This window comes from Artemia franciscana, chromosome 19 (genome assembly GCF_032884065.1).
Source record: "Artemia franciscana chromosome 19, ASM3288406v1, whole genome shotgun sequence".
NCBI lineage: Eukaryota > Metazoa > Arthropoda > Branchiopoda > Anostraca > Artemiidae > Artemia > Artemia franciscana.
In genome coordinates, this window is record NC_088881.1 from 28,853,638 (window position 1) to 28,872,136 (window position 18,499).

Sequence of the window (18,499 nt, forward strand, 5' to 3'; positions counted from 1 at the left end):
TACCCCTATAACCTAAACCTTATAAACTCTATTTTAGCACTTTCATTATACTGAAAACAAAATATGTTATTTATATATTCGTTTACTTCATTCCCCTTATGTCACGTTTGATTGTAATTGTACTCCTATGAGACAGCTTCGCAATTACGTTCTGACCCCTTTTCTGTCTCATTTATTAGAAAAGAAATAGGAAGAACCTCTAGATAAGTCAGGAAAATATCCTTTCTCCTTGAATATTGAGGGCTTCTTGACTCTGAAGAAAGTTGTTTTCTTGAAATTTATTATAAAGAAAATGTCAAAGAGATAAACAGTTGTTTATTCTGCGCTTGGGGAAGCTTTTTATGAGTTTTCTATGCAAAGAAGCATTATTGTAAAATTCTATGTAAATCTAGCCTAATTCCTTTTAAACATAATATATATTGTTTAAGATTGACATTCCATCCTCCACTCTTTGAATGGTATCTAAATCCTGTAGCGAAAAACCATTGTCATGAAAATCATTGGTTAAAATCCGAATTCTTCTCTGGTAGCCTAGATGTCCTAATGACACAATTTTAAGTCTTCCCCCCACCCATCTCCTCCCTTCAAGATGGATTGTATCTGGAAGTCCCAAATCTTACTATATCGCTGTTGCGTAAAGGCTCGATTCGAGATAGGCTCTTTGGATTCTTACCTAGTGATGTAATAGCAACTTCAATTCTATCTAATTTCTATTTCTATGCATTTATAATGAAAAAAGAACTCACCAATGCAACAGCACAAACAAAGAAATAAACATAAACCATAAAAACAGACAGACAGAAGGAGAATGGAGGACTGTTTTCCTACTTTAGTTAAACAGTTCGTGGTAACGAACTGTAGTAAGGAGCGACCCGGCTCAATAGTAACCAAAATTCTAAAAAATTGAATTTTGATACGAATAGCTACGTCAAAAGAATCGCATTTTAATGCTGATTTTAAATGTATAAGTTATTCATCAATAATTTATTATATATTAAAATATATAAGTCTTATCCATCAAAAGTTACGAGCCTGAGAAAATTGGCCTTATTTTAGAAAATAGCCAAAAATACCCACTAAAAGTCATAGCATCTTAACGAAAACAACACCATCAGATTCAGCGTATCAGAGAACCCTATTGTAGAAATTTCAAGCTCCTATCTACTAAAATGTGGAATTTTGTATTTTTTGCCAGAAGGCAGATCACGGATGTGTTTATTTGTTTTTTGTTGTTTTTTTTGTTTGTTTTTTCCCCAGGGGTGATCGTATCGACCCTGTGGTCCTAGAATGTTTCGAGAGGGCTCATTCTGACGGAAATGAAAAGTTCTAGTGCCCTTTCTAAGTGACCAAAAAAATTGGAGGGTACCTAGGCCCCCTCCCACGCTAATTATTTTCCCAAAGTCAACGCATCAAAATTCTGAGATAGCCATTTTATTCAACGTAGTCGAAAAACCTTATAACTATGTCTTTGGGGACGACCTACTCCCCCACAGTCCCTGTGGGAGGGGCTACAAGTTGCAAACTTTGCCCTGTGCCTACATATAGTAGTGGTTATTGGGAAATGTACAGACGTCTTCAGGAGGGTTTTTTGGTTGGAGGAGGGGTTGAGAAGAGCAGGATATGTTGGGGGAACTTTCCATCGATTAATTTGTCATGGGGGAAGAAAATTTCCATGAAGGGAGCACAGGATTTTCAAGCATTATTTAAAAAAAAATAAAAAAATAAAAATGAAAAAAATTTTTCAACTGGAAGTAAGGAGCAGCATTAAAACTTAAAACGAACAGAAATTATTACCCATATGAGGGGCTAACCTCCTCCTAATACCTCGCTCTTTACGCTAAAGTATTTTTAGTAATTTCAACTATTTATTCTATGGCTTTTGTGATTCAGGGGTCATTCTTAAGGAATTGGGATAAAATTTAAGCTTTAGTGTAAAGAGCGAGGAACGAGGGGCTGAACCCCCTCATATATGTAACAAGAACATGAGAATACAAAAGTTCGTTACGTAAGCTAATTTATAAGTTGCGTATGTCTTTTACTAATAAAAACATTCGTAGAAAATTAAAAGTTCTAGTTGCCTTTATAAGTAACCAAAAAAATCGGAGGGCAACTAGGCTTCCTCTCCCACTCCTTTTTTTCTCAAAATCATTCGGTCAAAACTGTGAGAAAGTCATTTAGCCAAAAAAACTCTTTACGCTAAAGTTTGACGCTCTCTCTCAACTCTTCTTTTTAAAACAGTAAAAACTTCAGTTTAAAGAGCGGGGCGTTGATGAGGAAGCAGCCCCTTTCATATACGAAGTAATTTCTGTTCGTTTTGATTTTTAATGTCGCTCCTTAATTTCAGTTAAAAAAACTTGTTTTTTTTTATTATTTAATAATTAATATAGATCAGTACTTGAATAGGGCCTTAACCCTACTCATCCATCCAATTACATAGGTCAAACAGCATAAACATACACAATCAACCTTAAAGAATAATCCATGGACAGGCAGTCGTGTCGTCAATAAGTCTAAGCCGTCATTTACCAAATATTGAAAACAATAAAAAAGACAAATAATTCAGAGGCGACAACCGGACACAAGGGCTCATCAGGAGAATACACACTTGCCTATAGGGTTTCGGCGCTTTAAATTCCCAATATATTATATTATATCTATCTATCTATTTCTATTCTATCAATCTATATATTTGTATTCCTATCCAATTCTATCCATTCTAATTCGGCCATTTTTATTGCTAATTTAGCATATATTGTTGCTGTTAATATATGCTATTTATTCAAACAGGTCGGAAGCCTTTGTCCATCTACGAAGCCATGTCAGGTTGTTGACTCATTCCTGTTTAAATCCCAGATTTGTTTCCTCTTTGTTTATTTTCCGTATAGTGATTTTCAGTGTGGTAGTATATGCTTTATTATTTATTATTTTAAGCTTATTATTTTAAAAGAAACATTAGCAGCCGGTGAATTTTTATTTTTGGATTCTAGGCTGATCGAACTCTCAATTTGGTTTTTCTCTGAAATTTGAAAGCTAAACCTAAAAACTATGCTGAAACTCAGCTTAACCCAGATTGTAGGAAAAACAACATTTACCATGTTTAATTTATTAATCTAGGAAAATTGAGTCTTTGTTTAGACTTTTTATGGCACATGGTATTTACCAAGTGACATATAGCGATTGTAAACTCTGTCGGTCTGTTGGTCTGTCCGTCGGTCCCGGTTTTGCTAGTTATGGCACTTGGTATTTACCAAGTGACATATAGCGATCGTAAACTCTGTCGGTCTGTTGGTCTGTCTGTCGGTCCCGGTTTTGCTAGTTTAGGCACTTTCAGGTAAGCTAGGACGATAAAATTTGTCAGGCGTGGAACGGACCAGACCAGATGAAGTTATAAATAGTCGTTTTCCTGATTCGGACATCTGGGGGGAAGGGGGGGGGGGTATTAAGGTAAAAAAAGGGAAAAAAAAAAGTATTTTTAACTTACGAACGGGTGATTGGATCTTAATGAAATTTGATATTTAGAAGGATATCGTGTGTCAGAGCTCTTATTTTAAATCCCGACTGGATCCGGTGACATTGGGGGGATTTGGAGGGGGAAACCGGAAATCTTGGAAAACGCTTAGAGCGGAGAGATTGGGATGAAACTCGGTGGGTAGAATAAGCAGATGTTGTAGATACATTATTGATGTAACCGGACTGGATCCGCTCTCTTTGGGGGAGTTAGGGGGGTTCAGTGCTTTGGCGAGTTTGATACATCTGGACGTGCTAGGACGATGAAAATTGGTAGGCGTGTCAGAGACCTGCACTAATTGTCTTGATAAAGTTGTTTTCCCCGATTCGACCATCTGGGGGGCTGAAGGGACAGGAAAAAATTAGAAAAAATGAGGTATTTTTATTTATGAATGAATTTCGATATTGAGAAGGACCTCGGGTCTTAGAGCTCTTATTTTAAATCCCGACTTAGTTTATGACTGAAAATAATAACGCCTTATGACTAAAAACTTTTATTACGCAAATGGGATTTCTGAAAATTACATATGATAAGAGCCTTTCCTAGTACCCAATTATCAATTCCTCTTTTTTTCGTCTGCTTCTTTTTTTCATTGTATATGGCTTAATTAAACTTGGTTCACTGTAAAACAGTGTAAGTGTTTTTGTGTACAAAAAAGAAAGACAAGCCAGAGTTTATAGTTTAATAGACACGTTTTTTGGGAAATCTACAGAAATCAAGACCATTAGTGGTGGTACTGCCAATACATTCAAATTAAAATATTGGAGAAAAATTACAACACAGAAGTTTATTATTGCTGATTTCAAAAGGTTTTAAAAGGTTTCTTAACGGTTTTTTTTCGTTTCAGGTCGCTATTTTCATGAATATCTGGTGCAGCTTGAAATATTAAGTCATTCTAGTGTGTTTAATAAGATGTGCTTCTATCACGTTCTAAAGTGTGTATGTCTGTCAAGTGCTAACTTCTTTTCATTTACTTTTGAAGTTCCAACTTCAAACGTAGTTACTTCAACTAGCTGTATCCATATCCTTTCGCCTTTGTTTCTTTCATCTTTATTTCATGCATGAACCTGTAAACTAAAGCTTCAATTGGAGATCGGCGTACCCGAAATCGAAAAGTGTATTTTTTTTTTTTTTTTTTTTTTTTTTTTATGGAATTGATTAATGATAGTCCTATCGTGAGCCTTCGCCCAGGAGATGAGTTTGCAGAGGCTTATTCATATCATAATGATTTTTTGAGAATAATGGGTGTATCCCCCACTTTCTGAAAACTTTTACTGTGCGTATAACCGCTCTCTCGTGAGCCTTCATATAGTGATGCGTTTACAAAGGTTTATTTAGTTCATAAGAAAGAATATATCTGACATGTTTTCTGAAAGTGCGCTATTTCAGTCTTCTCGTAATTCTTCATCTACTGGATACGTTTGCAGAGGCTTATTCATTTCGTAATTGTTTATTTTGATATAAAGGTCGTATCTGCCACTTCCTGAAAATCAGCTTCTCTAGCTCACGAACTTTAGTCCATTGCTGCGCTTACAGAGGTTTATTTCTTTCATAAGATAGGGTGTATCTGATATATTTTCTGAAAGTGAGCTGATTTCGTGATTTTTCATCCACTGAAGGCTTTTGCAGAGGCTTATTCATTTCATAATTGTTTATTTTGTAATAAAGGGCGTATCTGCCGCTTCCTGAAAATCAGCTCCTTTAGCTCACGAGCCTTGCTTAATTGCTGCGGTTACAGAGGTTTACCTATTTCGTAAGATAGGGTGTTTCTGAAATATTTTCTGAGAGTGAACTATTACAGTTCTCTCGTGGTTTTTCATCAATTGGTGGCGTTTTCAGAGGCTTATTCATTTCATAATTGCTTATTTTGCAATAAAGGGCGTACCCGATCCTACAAAATGAGCTTTTATCTGTTGTATACGTTTGTAAAAACGATTTTGTAATAGACCAAGTAAACTATTAATAACCGGGACAAAGAATATGTTTATCATTCAAGTATTTTTATATACTTTCAGTTCATAATAATTACTTCCAACAAATAACAAAATGGAAAAAATGAAGCCACTTTATTCAGCTAATAGCTCTGTTTTTAAAGAAGTTTTGCCAATTAAATCCTCAAAAATAAAATCTATTTCCGTGAAAAAATTTATAACCTTTTTTTGCCGTTTATAATTATGAAATTACAAGGTACGCCCTTTAGCTTTGAACACAACGATAATTATTATTGTTCAACAACCGGGAATAGATAACAAGAGGACAAAAGACTTGCTGGACAGTTTCTGTACTCCCGACAATTAGCCTGAATTAAATGATGTGATTGTGTTCAAGGAATTAATGATAATTAATTATTATTAATTTCATTGCTTTCAGCCTAAAAGGGCAGATGAAAACAAATTGCACATAATTTTGTATTTTTTGCTTTCTTGGAAGAAAAATAGAATTTATACTTAAAATCATAATATTATATAAAATTGTATAAATTACACTAATATCACAATTATGATCTATTAATTATAATTATATTTGACTTCTGAAATCTATGCCTCGTTCAAAGTGAACAGTTTTTCCTTGAAAAACTTGGAAAGCGTTTAAGAGTAAAACTGTTAAAATTTATTTGTTCCTTTCTCTCAAAGATTTAACTATTAAGTCAGGCCCGTAGTCAAACTGGCTTTATTGATCCTAAGTTCGCTTAAAAATGAGATGTGTTTTATTTATTGATTTATAAATAAATTATTTTCACCGTATCTCTATAAATGAATTATTTACGTTTTTCACTTTACAAAAAAGGAAATATGTGACTGATAATACCAACTTTACTTCTTTTTCTTGTTTTTTTTTTTTATGTAGTTCTTTTATTGTTCTTTATCTAAGTGTCTCCATCTTAGAAATATTTTGGTTTAATGTCTAAATGTTTTGCGTCTGTGAATGACTGACCTACTTACAAATTGAAAGTTTAAACGAATAGGAATGGAATTTTTCGCTTTTATAATTTAGCTAGGCTTTAAACCATTTTTTCATACATAGTGAACATATTGAAGAATGTACTATGAAGTAAATAATTGTACTTTTTAGCAAAAATTTCTGTATGTAAAAATAGTTTCTTTTCTGTTTCATCTGCAAAATGTTTTTAAATCGAATTTATTCCAGTTATTTTTTTTGGTCATGAGTTAATTTTTACATGCACACTTGTATACAAAGGCTTAACAACAGTTTGGAATATTGGGTTGAAGTTCGGTAAAAAAGGTTTCGATATTTGATAAAAGACTTGATAATTATAACTCTGCATTTTATAGCTAAAGTTTGCATCCGAAACAAAAGTTTGAATTTTTATATGATTTTCTTCGAAAATTGTATATTCCTGTAATGTCTGTTCATTTTCTGTACTGACACTTGGTCAAGCTTTTGGCGATTAGTGTTTTCGACTGATCTAATTTTTTTTGAATTTAATTTGATTGAAATATTTCCATTTTCCATTTTAATTTTATGGTCAAGCATTGCTTTATTTTCCTACATGCTTTCTCATAGGCTAAGGTTCAAGTAAGCTGGGTAGGCGGTTCGAGCTAGACAGTAAGAGTTACAATTACAATTCCGCTTTTTTTGCATAAGTATTGATCTTACAAAAAAGTATAAATTAATGCTTGTTTCTGTCCAAAACTTGCCATGTTTATGCAAAATCTATTCATTTTCGTTACTGACACTGGGCCTAACTTTAAATGATCCGTGTCTTTCATTGGTTGAACCTACTGCTCTTGTGGGAGTGATCTACAAGTTCGTCATATTCAATTTTATTATTTTTTGTGTCCCACCTTTATCTGATCTTTTGTTTACACTTTTTTGTTAACTTTTGCAGTTGTCTTTCCGTGCTCCATTTTCTTTAATTTTTTTCAATTTTACTGTTGATGCTCAAAAGCATTTATGATCCACTTCAATTTTCTTGGTAATTGTTTTCTATCGTCGTCCTCTCTCGTCTTTTACTTTATTACACTTTCTGTGTATTCTTCATTTTCTTTTCGATATTTCCTGAATTTAGTTACTAAACCTTTTGGGTTTCAGATCAAATTTTATCTTTGATATCTGTTTTATAGGAATTTTGTTAATCATGCAAGTGCCTTATTATTTATTGTGTGCCTTACTAAGTGCCCAAAGAGAAAAAGAGTGATTACTTTCCTGTAATTCTCTTCTAAAAAAAATATGCTTTAATTTGATTATTCCCTCCTGAGATGAGTCAGAGATGTACCTATAGGAAACCTTATAGAAATTAATCAACTCTTGTTTTGAGGCGCACCCTTCCGTAAGCTTTCACAATTTTCACATTAGAAGTTTCACCCTTGCACCTGCCCACTATATTTCCCCCCCCCCCTGCGGCTTTTGAAGAATACCTTTTTCTTGGTATTTTCTCTGAAAAAACTTTTTTTTGTATTTTCATCGAAGAAACAATGAAAAAATTTGCACCCCTCCTCCCTTTAGATTTTGAAAAATGCTTTTTGTCTCCCTCCAAATTTTCTTGAATTGACGCCACTGCACCAATTTTACACCAATTTTAGTGGGCGGTATTTCCTACATCACTACTGTGTGAAGGTATACTTTAATCTACTTTAAAAAACAAATTATGAAAGTTTATTGAAGCGTACACTGGAAAACACAGTTAATTAATTCTTGTAGGAACATATGTGACTCGTTTCTGGAGAGACATTAACCATGCCTTCTAAAAAAACCTGGTTGGTTCCTCTGTCAAATTTTTATTCAGTGGACAGATCTAATAATTAGTCACTAGATTTTTTGCATGTAGTCGCTCTGTTTCTCTGTGATGTGCCTCTCTAACTTAGCAACCTCTTCTCATTTGTCTAATCTCATGGTTTACTCATTGCTAATCTCGTAAGACTTATTAACTCAGTTAGAAACTCAATTTTAACTAAGTCCTTAGGTTATTAGTCCAACTGATAAAATTCACTTGATTTGTACTATTGTTTGGATGCTGTTTTCTGTTGTTATGGTTTAATAAAGTGTTTTTAAATCTCTCTTTTCCAGTTCAATATTAGGCTACAGAAAATTTGGGATCGAGCGGTTTAATTGCCGGATCTACTAACTTTAGATAAAAAAAAAAGCACAGAGGAAAGTAACAAAAGCTAAACATTTCTTGTTTTGATAATAATATGCCAGTAAATATTATGGCGGAAAATTGTCAAGTGGGGAGGGGGCGTAGGAAAGAAAAAAAAACTATTGAATAAAAAAAAACTTGACAACCGACATCACTAGTACCACCACACCAATCAGTAAATATACATAAACAAGCTTTTTTTTTATAGAAAACTTTGTTTAATTTTAATAATAAGAATACAATTATTATCCTATATAAAGATGCAAAATATATTTCATTCTGTTCGGTGTGAAAAATACATTTCAAGTTAGCGACAATCCCTGAGTAAGAGCGATAAAATATACAAGTTCCCCATTTTTAAACAAAGCTATTTTTAAAGAAAAGGCTGTTTGATTATCCCGAAATCGCTGAATGAGTCAACAAGACCAAACATTTTGCTGTAGGAGGGGAGAGGTTCCCAAAAACTCGTTGTTCCTAATTATTTGAATTGCGAGTGAGTTCTTACGAATAGTACGATGTGCTAGGATTTCCAGTATCTCCCAAGAGTATACTCTGGAACGACACACTTACCGGGGTAAATCAAAAGACGGTATGTGCACCTGATTTTTTAAATTATTTACAACATCTCAGAAGCGGCTTAAGGGATCAGGTTAAAACTGTTAGGGATTATTGGACATGGGGCAGTGGTAAACTGGAAGTTGCTGTGTATCCAGTGCATCGAAATACCATGTCTTCAATACCGTGGTAACGGCTGCTGGATGGAACTGAAACTTTCAGGTACATTCGGGCAAAGGAAGGGGGAGGGCAAGATGAATCAAACACTTTGTTTGGAGGAAGGGGAAAATATTGGGAGAATAAGACGAAAATAACGTATCTGCACTATAATCTCCTATGAGACAATTTATGCGTGATTAAGTAGCGATATAGATCAAGAGACTACGTTGTACCTGGTTGTCAAAATGGCGCATCTGCAATGTCTTAGGATCGGTTATGTATATTAAGGAGAAATTCTCAAGGAATCTCGTGAGAAAATTGAATTAAATCAAAAGACCCTATGTACATCTAGTTATCAAATTACTGTATCTGGAATATTTTGGGAACGAAAATTAACGGCTCAATGGATCAAGTTAGAATGTTTATGGGTATTGGAGGAGTGGTCAGATGGATTTTGAATCTTAACTTAGGGGGGAGGTAAATCGAAATTCACTGTATGCATCAAGGTCATTGAAATAGCATGTCTCCAATTTCATGTGAAGACTTGGGGAATGGAGTCAGAACTGTCAAGTACTTTTTTAGAAATAAAAAGGGAGAAGGAGCCAGGGAAATTCAAGTTCAGTCTTGCGGGAGGGGAAAGGGGCTGCGCATCTCTATTTCAGTTGAAAAGTAAATTTTTTTTTACTGTTAGCTCCTTTGGGACTTAGAATTTATGCACGGTAAAGTAGCAAGTAAGATCAAAAGACGCTATGTGCTTTCATGCTACCAAAAACTCTTATGTGCAATATTCCAGGAACAAAATGAGCAATTGAAATGGAATATTCAAATTACAGTGCTCTTTTAAGCCTCAATAGTGGTTGGAGGGCAAGTAGTCCCTCTATGCCGTTTTTTCTTACCCGAACCCCACAGCCCCAAAGATATTCGATCAAATTTTTTAGATTTTTGCTTTGTTCAAAATAATTGAAGAATGCATAAATATGTCTTTACAGAATACATGACCAACACAACCCTTCAAAAAGGGCCGTATGGGATCCTAGAGGAAACGGGAATGATTAAAAAACTTTCTTTTATAATTAGTATTTAAAGTGAGCTCTTATGGATTGTAGGCCAAGCCAAGATTCTCGAGAGTCTATTCTGGAATTGACATGCGTGCTTGAGTAGATCCAAAGACGCTAAGTGTATCCTTTAAATTATTTATAATATTGTAGTAATAGCTGAAGGGATCAAATTGAAACTTAGATGGAGTATTGGAGGATAGGGGGCTCAGATATGTTTATAACTCTGACTTGTGGAGGGAGGCAGAGGCAAATCGAAAGGCACTATATATATTCAGGTTGTCGAAAAGCATGTCTACGATATCTTTGGAACGGGTTTGGGCATGGAGTTGAAACTGTCAGGCAAACTTTTTGGGAATGGTTGGAAGAAAAAAGGGGGATGTTTAGGCAAGGGAAATTGCAACGTAATTTTGGACAGGAGAAAAGGTTAACCATTTTCGTCTTGAACCCATATATAAAAATAGCTTTACACTATTAACTCCAATGAGATTTATAGTCTATGCGTTGTCAAGTAATAAGATGGCATCAAAGAGACTAAGTGCTACCGGGGTGTCGAAATGACGTAGAAGAAATACCTTAAGAACGGTTTAAAGTATTTAATTAAAACTTAGTAATATTGAGGGGAGAGAGGTAAATGGACGTTGAGTCGTGGGCCGGAGGAAAGGATAGATCTAAATCAAAAGACATTCTTTTCATACATTTATCAAAATGCTAGCGGAAATTAACGGCTTAAAGGATCCAGTTGAAACTTTTAAGGAGTATTTGAAGGGAGAGGATATTATACTTTTAAATGCTGACTTGCGGGGGAGCAAGATGAGCTTCACTGCGAATTTTGGAAGTAAATTTAGTTTTATTGATTCTCAGGACAAAGTAATCGATTTCTTCCCGCTGATCTACTGTAGAATTTCAGGCCAAGAAGCTACCTTAATTAAAATTCCAGAGGAATTTTAATATTCAAACCAAGAGAACCTCAATCAAGAAACAAATCTTGTTGTAATGATCCTTATTACCCTTTTAGTACCCATCAGCCATTACAAGTACAGAAGTCTTCTTCTTTAAAAAGTTTAATCTATCAGAAAAATTGGTTTAGCTAATACCTTGTGACGGCGAAGTGGATGACGCCGTGCCGCTTGATCAAAGCTTCTCCGGTTCAATCCCAGCTGTCACAAGGAATGGTTTCGCGTTGATTTAGAAGTATAATTTTTTCTTCGTGTTTCTTACTTGAGATTCAGTTTAGTTGTAAGCTGCGCTATTTTTATCAACGGATAATAGTTGCTGTATATAACTGAATTTCACTGATTTTGAATTATTTTCATTGTACAATCTTAATATAAATTTATAATAAACAAAATATAAATTTATTTTTAAATAACAAAACATAACTCTTTTCAAGAAATGACATTAAAGTGTATTTATGTAAATAAACAAGTAGTTACAACAAAAAATAATAGAGTAAGATTCTTAGGGTCGATCAAAACTTGTCTATATTGAAGGCTGTAGCAGGATTAGGGCCAGGATGGCTTCAGTCCTATAGAAGGCCATAAATTATGCAGCTTTTCAATCCATTTTAATACGAATCCCCATCCACATAAAAGTGCATGATAAAAGTGATATTAAAGTTTGTTGTAAAATTTTGTCTGCATTTTGAATTACCGTGCGAAAATCTTAAAGTCTTAAGTAGAAAGATAATGGAAATAAACTTTACAGATATTTCTTTTATTCAACAATAAAAAAATAGTAACAAAAAACGAGCAGAAAGTAATGTTAAAAAGATTGATCCAAACAAAACTATTTCCATGTCACATAATGGTTATGATTGAAGACGAAAGAAATTACAGTCAATGGGTAAATGGGACCCAAACCGAACGGAAATTCCGTTAAATAATGCAGTAAACCTAAAAAATGAGCAGTCATTACACTATGCAAGAGTTGGGTTAGCGCTCCCAAATCCTTCTAAAGGCCAAAGCGTCATTTTTGCTTTGCTGAAATCAGGTTTTATTTCGAGTGATATGTTTATTTGCGACGGCATCAGCCCAACACAACAACAACAAAAACCATATTTGAATATTAAGAAGAATTACAAAAAGAAATGGTCCCATCTGGTCCTCTCTTTCTTTCAAAACTCCCAAATGGCTTGAATGTCATTTGTATTTCATTGAAAACGATACGTATTTTGAACACCATGTTTAAAAAAATGTATTTTTGTTTATATCATTCATAATGATAAACAATAAATCTCTCAGGTCACTACTTTATATGAAATTTATTAGGTCTTGGCATTTTATTTTCTCGGTTTCAGCTTTAGAGCTTTTTATTATCTTTATATTTTATTTTTAATTATATTTTTTTATATTACAAATTATATATTTTATATTATTGTATTTTTATTATATTTCACTGAAGACGAGTATTAGTCTTTCGGGTAAAATTTTCGCTTAGGTTGTATTTTTACAGATATGTTGCATATATGTACAGATAAAGTTGGATAATCATAGTCTACAGAAAATTACTCATCAGTTGTTTTTTTATTTTGCTTTCAAAAACTGAATATATTACAATAAGTGACAACCAAAATTATGACAATTTATGACAAATTATGACAAATTTATGACAATTTGTGACAAATTTATGACAAATTATGACAATTTATCTACCAAATTATGACAACTGCTGTAAGTTCATTCTTCGAATTTCACACTCAAGATCCATTACAGTTTTATTTGAACAGCCATTCAAATTGTTCAAGTAAAATCAAAAGACACTATGTGCTTACATGCTACCAAAAACTTATATGTAATATGAGAAAATTTTTTAAAATTTAGGAACAAAATGAGCCACTGAAATGGAATATTTAAATTACAGAGCTCTTTTAAGCTTCTATAGTGGTTGGAAGGTAACTAGTCCCTCTATGTCCTTTTTTCCTACCCGAACTCCACAACCCCAAGGATATTCGATTAAATTTTTTAGATTTTTGTTCAAAATAGTTGAAGAATACACAAATATATCGTTAGAGTTTACACGACTCCCACAGTCCCTTCGAAAAGGGCCGTATGGGATCCTAGAGGAGCCTGAAATGATCTAAAAACTTTTCTTTCTTAATTAGTATTTAAAGTGAGCTCTTATGGATTGTAGGCCAAGCCAAGACTCTTGAGAGTCTACTCTGGAAACGACATGCGTGCTTGAGTAAATCCAAAGACGCTAAGTGTACCTGATCATTTAAATTATTTATAATTTTGTTGTAATAACTAAAGGGATCGCGTTGAAACTTTGATGGAGTATTAGAGAATAGGGGGTTCAAATAGATTTATAGCTTTGACTTGTGGAGGAGGGCAGGGGTAAATCGAATGACACAATATATATTCAGGCTTTCGAAAAGCATGCTTACGATATCTTTGGAACGGGGTGGTTGATGCAGTTGAAACTGTCAGGAAAACTTGTTACGCGATTTTTCTAATAATTGTTAGAAACAATTTTTTATTATTTTTAGTTTAAGCGTAACCCGAACCTAACTTGTAGTTTTCCACGCTATATGGACATACAAAATTAGGCGTTTAGCAAAATAGAATTCAGCAAAAAAACTCTTATACATTGATCTTTTGGTACATTTTTTTTCTCACTTTTTAACCTAAGAAAATAAAAATCACATTTAAAGACTAAGAGCGTCTCCGAAAGCTCCGTGTTTCCGTTTTATACTAGATAAGTTATTAGATATTTGTTAGATTTTTTATTCGGACTAGAATAATTGGTTAAATAACCCGACAAATTTAGCTAACCGAAAATCCAGTGAAAGCGTAGGATTTTTGATAAAGTTGCTCTAAATGGGTACCTGGAGAAATCTGGGGAAGGTAAACAGGAAGGGTGTGCGAAAGCACAGGATGGCTGGCCCCCAACCCCCCATTGCACTTCCTGGCTGAAGGGCCAAGAAACGGAGATCAGCACCGCTGGCACGGACTGTAAAGTCTAATGCCGTATCCTTTACCTTTACCATTTGATAAAGTTACAAGTATAGAAACGCCTATAATTTCTAGTATAGAAACTTCAGAAACTTCAAGCATAGCAGATACTATAGTTGCAAATTTCTGTACTTGCAAGTATAGAAATGAAAAACGCAACATTTGGGTAAATGAAATAACGGCTTCCTATTCCTCACTCATTAACAGTCTTATTATTGTCCTGTTCTGAACTAAACATTAAAAAACATAACTTTTTAGTTCTCTAAATTATCAAAAGTTGCATTCATTTTCCTATCAGCGTTACCTTCAGCCTATCTATGTTCCAGTTCCCTCCCCTCCCCCTTCACCTAAAATGCTTTTGTAAACCCCTGGGCTACAAACAAAAGTTCAGTGATTTTGTTGGTTTCAAGTAATTTGTAATGGTTTATCAATGGTTTTCAACTTATAATATTAATATGACTTTTAATTAATATTATTAATAACATTAATTAATCTTATGATATTAATATTAATTTTGGCCCGTAATAATAATTTACCAGATAATATGAATTTAAAAAACAGGAAATTGTGTTTATGTTCAGGAATTTAGAAAGAGCTAGGACACAGTCAGACGGGTAACGGAAAAGTTTAAAAATAAAAATATCACTTGTCATGCCTTATAGCGCTGGTTCCAATTATCCTAATCGATGTGCTTGCAATTATTTGCAGAGGAACCTACAAATTAGCTTTTGAAAAAACAACCGTGGATTTTGTATTCGATTTGGACACGCTCTAAGATAACCTGAAATCTTTGTAAACAGTGACAAACAAAGTGACGCTAGTGACAAACAAAATATTACTGAAATTAGTATTAGACTGCTAAATGAGGAATTACTGAGCCTGCCGAGTTTTAAAATCTATTTATGACAGAAATATAGTTCGTTTAACACACTCTTTATTGCTTTTAGAGCTAAATACAATCACTTAAACCTTCTTTTGGCTTAGTCTTATTGTTTCATTAAATAAATAAAAAAACAAGTTTTTCTACTGAAAGTAAGAAGCAATATTAAAACTCAAAACGAACAGAAATTATTCCGTATTTGAAAGGGACTGTCCCCTCCTCAACGCCTCGCTCTTTGCTCTAAAGTTTTTATTGTTTCATAAAATAGAACTGTAAGAAAGAGTCAAACTTTAGCGTAAAGAGCGAGGCGTTGAAGAGGGGACAGCCCCTTTCATACACGGAATAATTTCTGTTCGTTTCAAGTTTTTATGTCGCTCCTTACTTTCATTAGAAAAAACATGTTTATTTATTTATTTTCTTATTGTTTTTTAAACAGTGCCAGGAAATCTGACCCCACCCGCACGGAGAAACCCCTCACTATGGAAGTGTCCTCTAGACAATTCAATCCAGGCGAAAATTTACCCCGAACAATTACTCTTAACTACTCCGCGTGTTAAACTGAGACGGAAAAGAGAAAGTCATATAAAAAGAATATAAAGAGTCATATAAAGAGAAAGACATATAAAAAGAATTTTGTATAAGAATTTTGGCAAATTCCCGCATTGTATAATTCCCCCTGACAACTTCACTCCCTGGAAACTTCCTTCGCCATGGAAAATTCCCCCATGGAAAACCCCCCAGTAGAAATACGTTCTGAGACCATACTGGCTATGCATGACGTATGAAAACAAAGAAAGGAAATAATAAATTAAAAGAGAAAAATCAAATAGGTGAAAAACGAGGATTTTCTCAGCCAGTAGCAAAATATGAAAAACAAGCAAATATTTCGACAAGGAATCCAACTTGAATTTCGCCTGTCTACAATTTTGGTTTTCATTAGATATGCGGACATGTTGTCTTAAATTAGACTGGGCGAAAATATTCGTAGAGTCTTTTAATATTAAATTAATATAAAATAGGCTTAAGGAAATATCTCCCGTGTCTCTATTAATGGCCAAATTTCTATGTATATGTTTTTTTTTTATCTCAAGTACCTCTTTAAAAGATTGCGGTAGGCCATTTACGGTAAATATTAAAGTTGCGTCTTCAAAAAGAACTAAATGGTCAGGATTTTCGTACATATGCTGGGCCAGAGCTGAATCGAAGAATCAAAGTTATCATTTTTATTTTCCAATCTCAGGGACTCATCTCTTGAAATTTTATGTTCATGCAATCGTTCCCCTAGTTGTTGATGGGTCCTGCCAATGTAAAATTTTCCACATGAACACGGGACTCTGTAAACACCACTACCTAGTATAGGATCCCTTTTATCCTTTCCCGAGTTGAAAAAATGTTCAACTTTTTGTTCAGTTTTGAAAAAAACAGAGAGATTATGTTGTTTTTTTTCCAAGTTTGTCGCTGAGTTTATAATAATTTAATATTAAAAGAATCTATGAATATTTTCGCCCAGTCTAATTCAAGATAACCTGTCCGCATATCTAATGAAAACCAAAATTGTAGACAGGCGAAATCTGTTGCAAAGCAAAGGATACTTATTCATTGGTAACTTCTCATTCATTGATTTCAAGTTGGTTTTTGTTGTTTGATTCAGTGTCTTTTTGCTCTCGTACAGTTCACTTAAAAAGGTTAGATTTTGTTGTTGTTTCTTCTTTGTTTCTTTTTTCTTTTTCCTCTTTCTTATTTTTTTTAGCACTGAGGACGACTTGGCGGAGGTTCTTGTCGAAATATTTGCTTGTTCTTCATATTTTGCTACTGGCTGACAAAATCCTCGTTTTTCACCTATTTGATTTTTCTCTTTTCATTTATTATATCCTTTCTTTGTTTTCATACCCTAGCAGAAAATTTGTCCTTCCCCCACCCGTAAATGTATGCACGCATCCAAATAGCAAATACTATGCGTAAATAACGGGGAAATTTTATAACTTAAAGACTTTTCCCCTGGGGCTGGGGGGGGGCATGTTCAACCCAAAGGCATAGTTTTTGGGCCTTTCAACAAGGATGAACAAGATGGCAATCTCAAAATTTTGATCGGAAGATTTTGGGAAAAAAGTGGTGGGGGAGGTGGCCTAGTGTAGCGCTCCAATTTGTCGCTTAAAAAGGGCTCTAGAACTGTTAGTCTTATTTCAAATGAACCCCCTTCTGATATTTTAGGACCACTGGGCTAATACGATCACCCCTTCGGAGAACAGAAAAAAACTAAATAAAACAAATAAACATGCATCCGTGATCTTTCTTGTGACAAAAAATCCAAAATTCCACATTTTTGCAGGTATGAGCTCGAAACCTATACAGTTGGGTTTTTGTGATACGCTGAGTCGGTTGGTGCAATTTCCATTAATATCACTTGACTCTTAGTGGGTGTTTCCCCCTTTTTTCGAAAATCAGGAAAATTTTCTCAAGCTTTTAACCTGGGATGGGTAAGACTAAACATAATAAAATATATATATTTGACATCAGCATACAAAGATGATTCTTCTATTATATTTATTGGTATCAAAATATTTTTTTAACTGTTTTTTACAGTTTGGTTACTATTGAGCCGGGTCGCTCCTTACAGTTCGTTGTCACGAACTTTTTGAAACGCAATTTTCTCGGATTTTAGTTTTGGTTATTATCACGTATATGAGGGATTTGGCCTCTCCTCAGCACCTTGCTCTTTACGCTAAAATGTTTGTGAATTTGTAAAAAGCCTATTATTCTAAGTAAACGGTCCTTGCGTGTCAAGAGTCATTCTTAAATAATTGGAACAAAGAGTCAAACATAGCGTAAGGAGTGAGGTACTGAACAGAGAGCAACCCCCCTCATATACGTAGTAATTTCTGTTGGTTTAAGTTTTAATATTGTTCCTTACTTTCAGTTGGGAAAAACTTGTTTTTTTTTTTATTATTTAATAACAATCACAAGCCAAAAACATACAATGTCTTTGGTTTATAATCACACAAAAATCATAGTCAAGAAGATGCTTAAAATAATATTAAATGCTAAGATTGGCCGAATAATAACACAAATAAATTTTTGTTTATATCAGCAATTATTTAACAAAATTCTAACTTAAGCGTAAAGAGCGAGGTACTGACGAGGGGGAAAAACTCCCTCATATACCTAATATAAGGGGATTTGCCCCCTCGTCAATACCTCGCTCTTTACGCTAAAGTTCAAATTTTGTTCTAATTCTTTAAGAATTCACTCTGAATCCCAAAAGCCCTTTAATTAGAATAAATAGCTCCTTTG

General features: G+C 34.0%; 1 protein-coding gene across 1 annotated transcript in view; it reads left to right on the forward strand.

The window, feature by feature from the left end:
• Positions 1–8,526, forward strand: part of LOC136039522 (uncharacterized) — an 80,887-nt gene extending 72,361 nt beyond the window's left edge. The window contains exon 7 of the mRNA XM_065723325.1: positions 4,356–8,526. The gene's annotated coding sequence lies outside the window, so the exon portion shown is untranslated. The remainder of the gene's footprint in view (positions 1–4,355) is intronic.
• Positions 8,527–18,499: the final 9,973 nt, after the last annotated feature.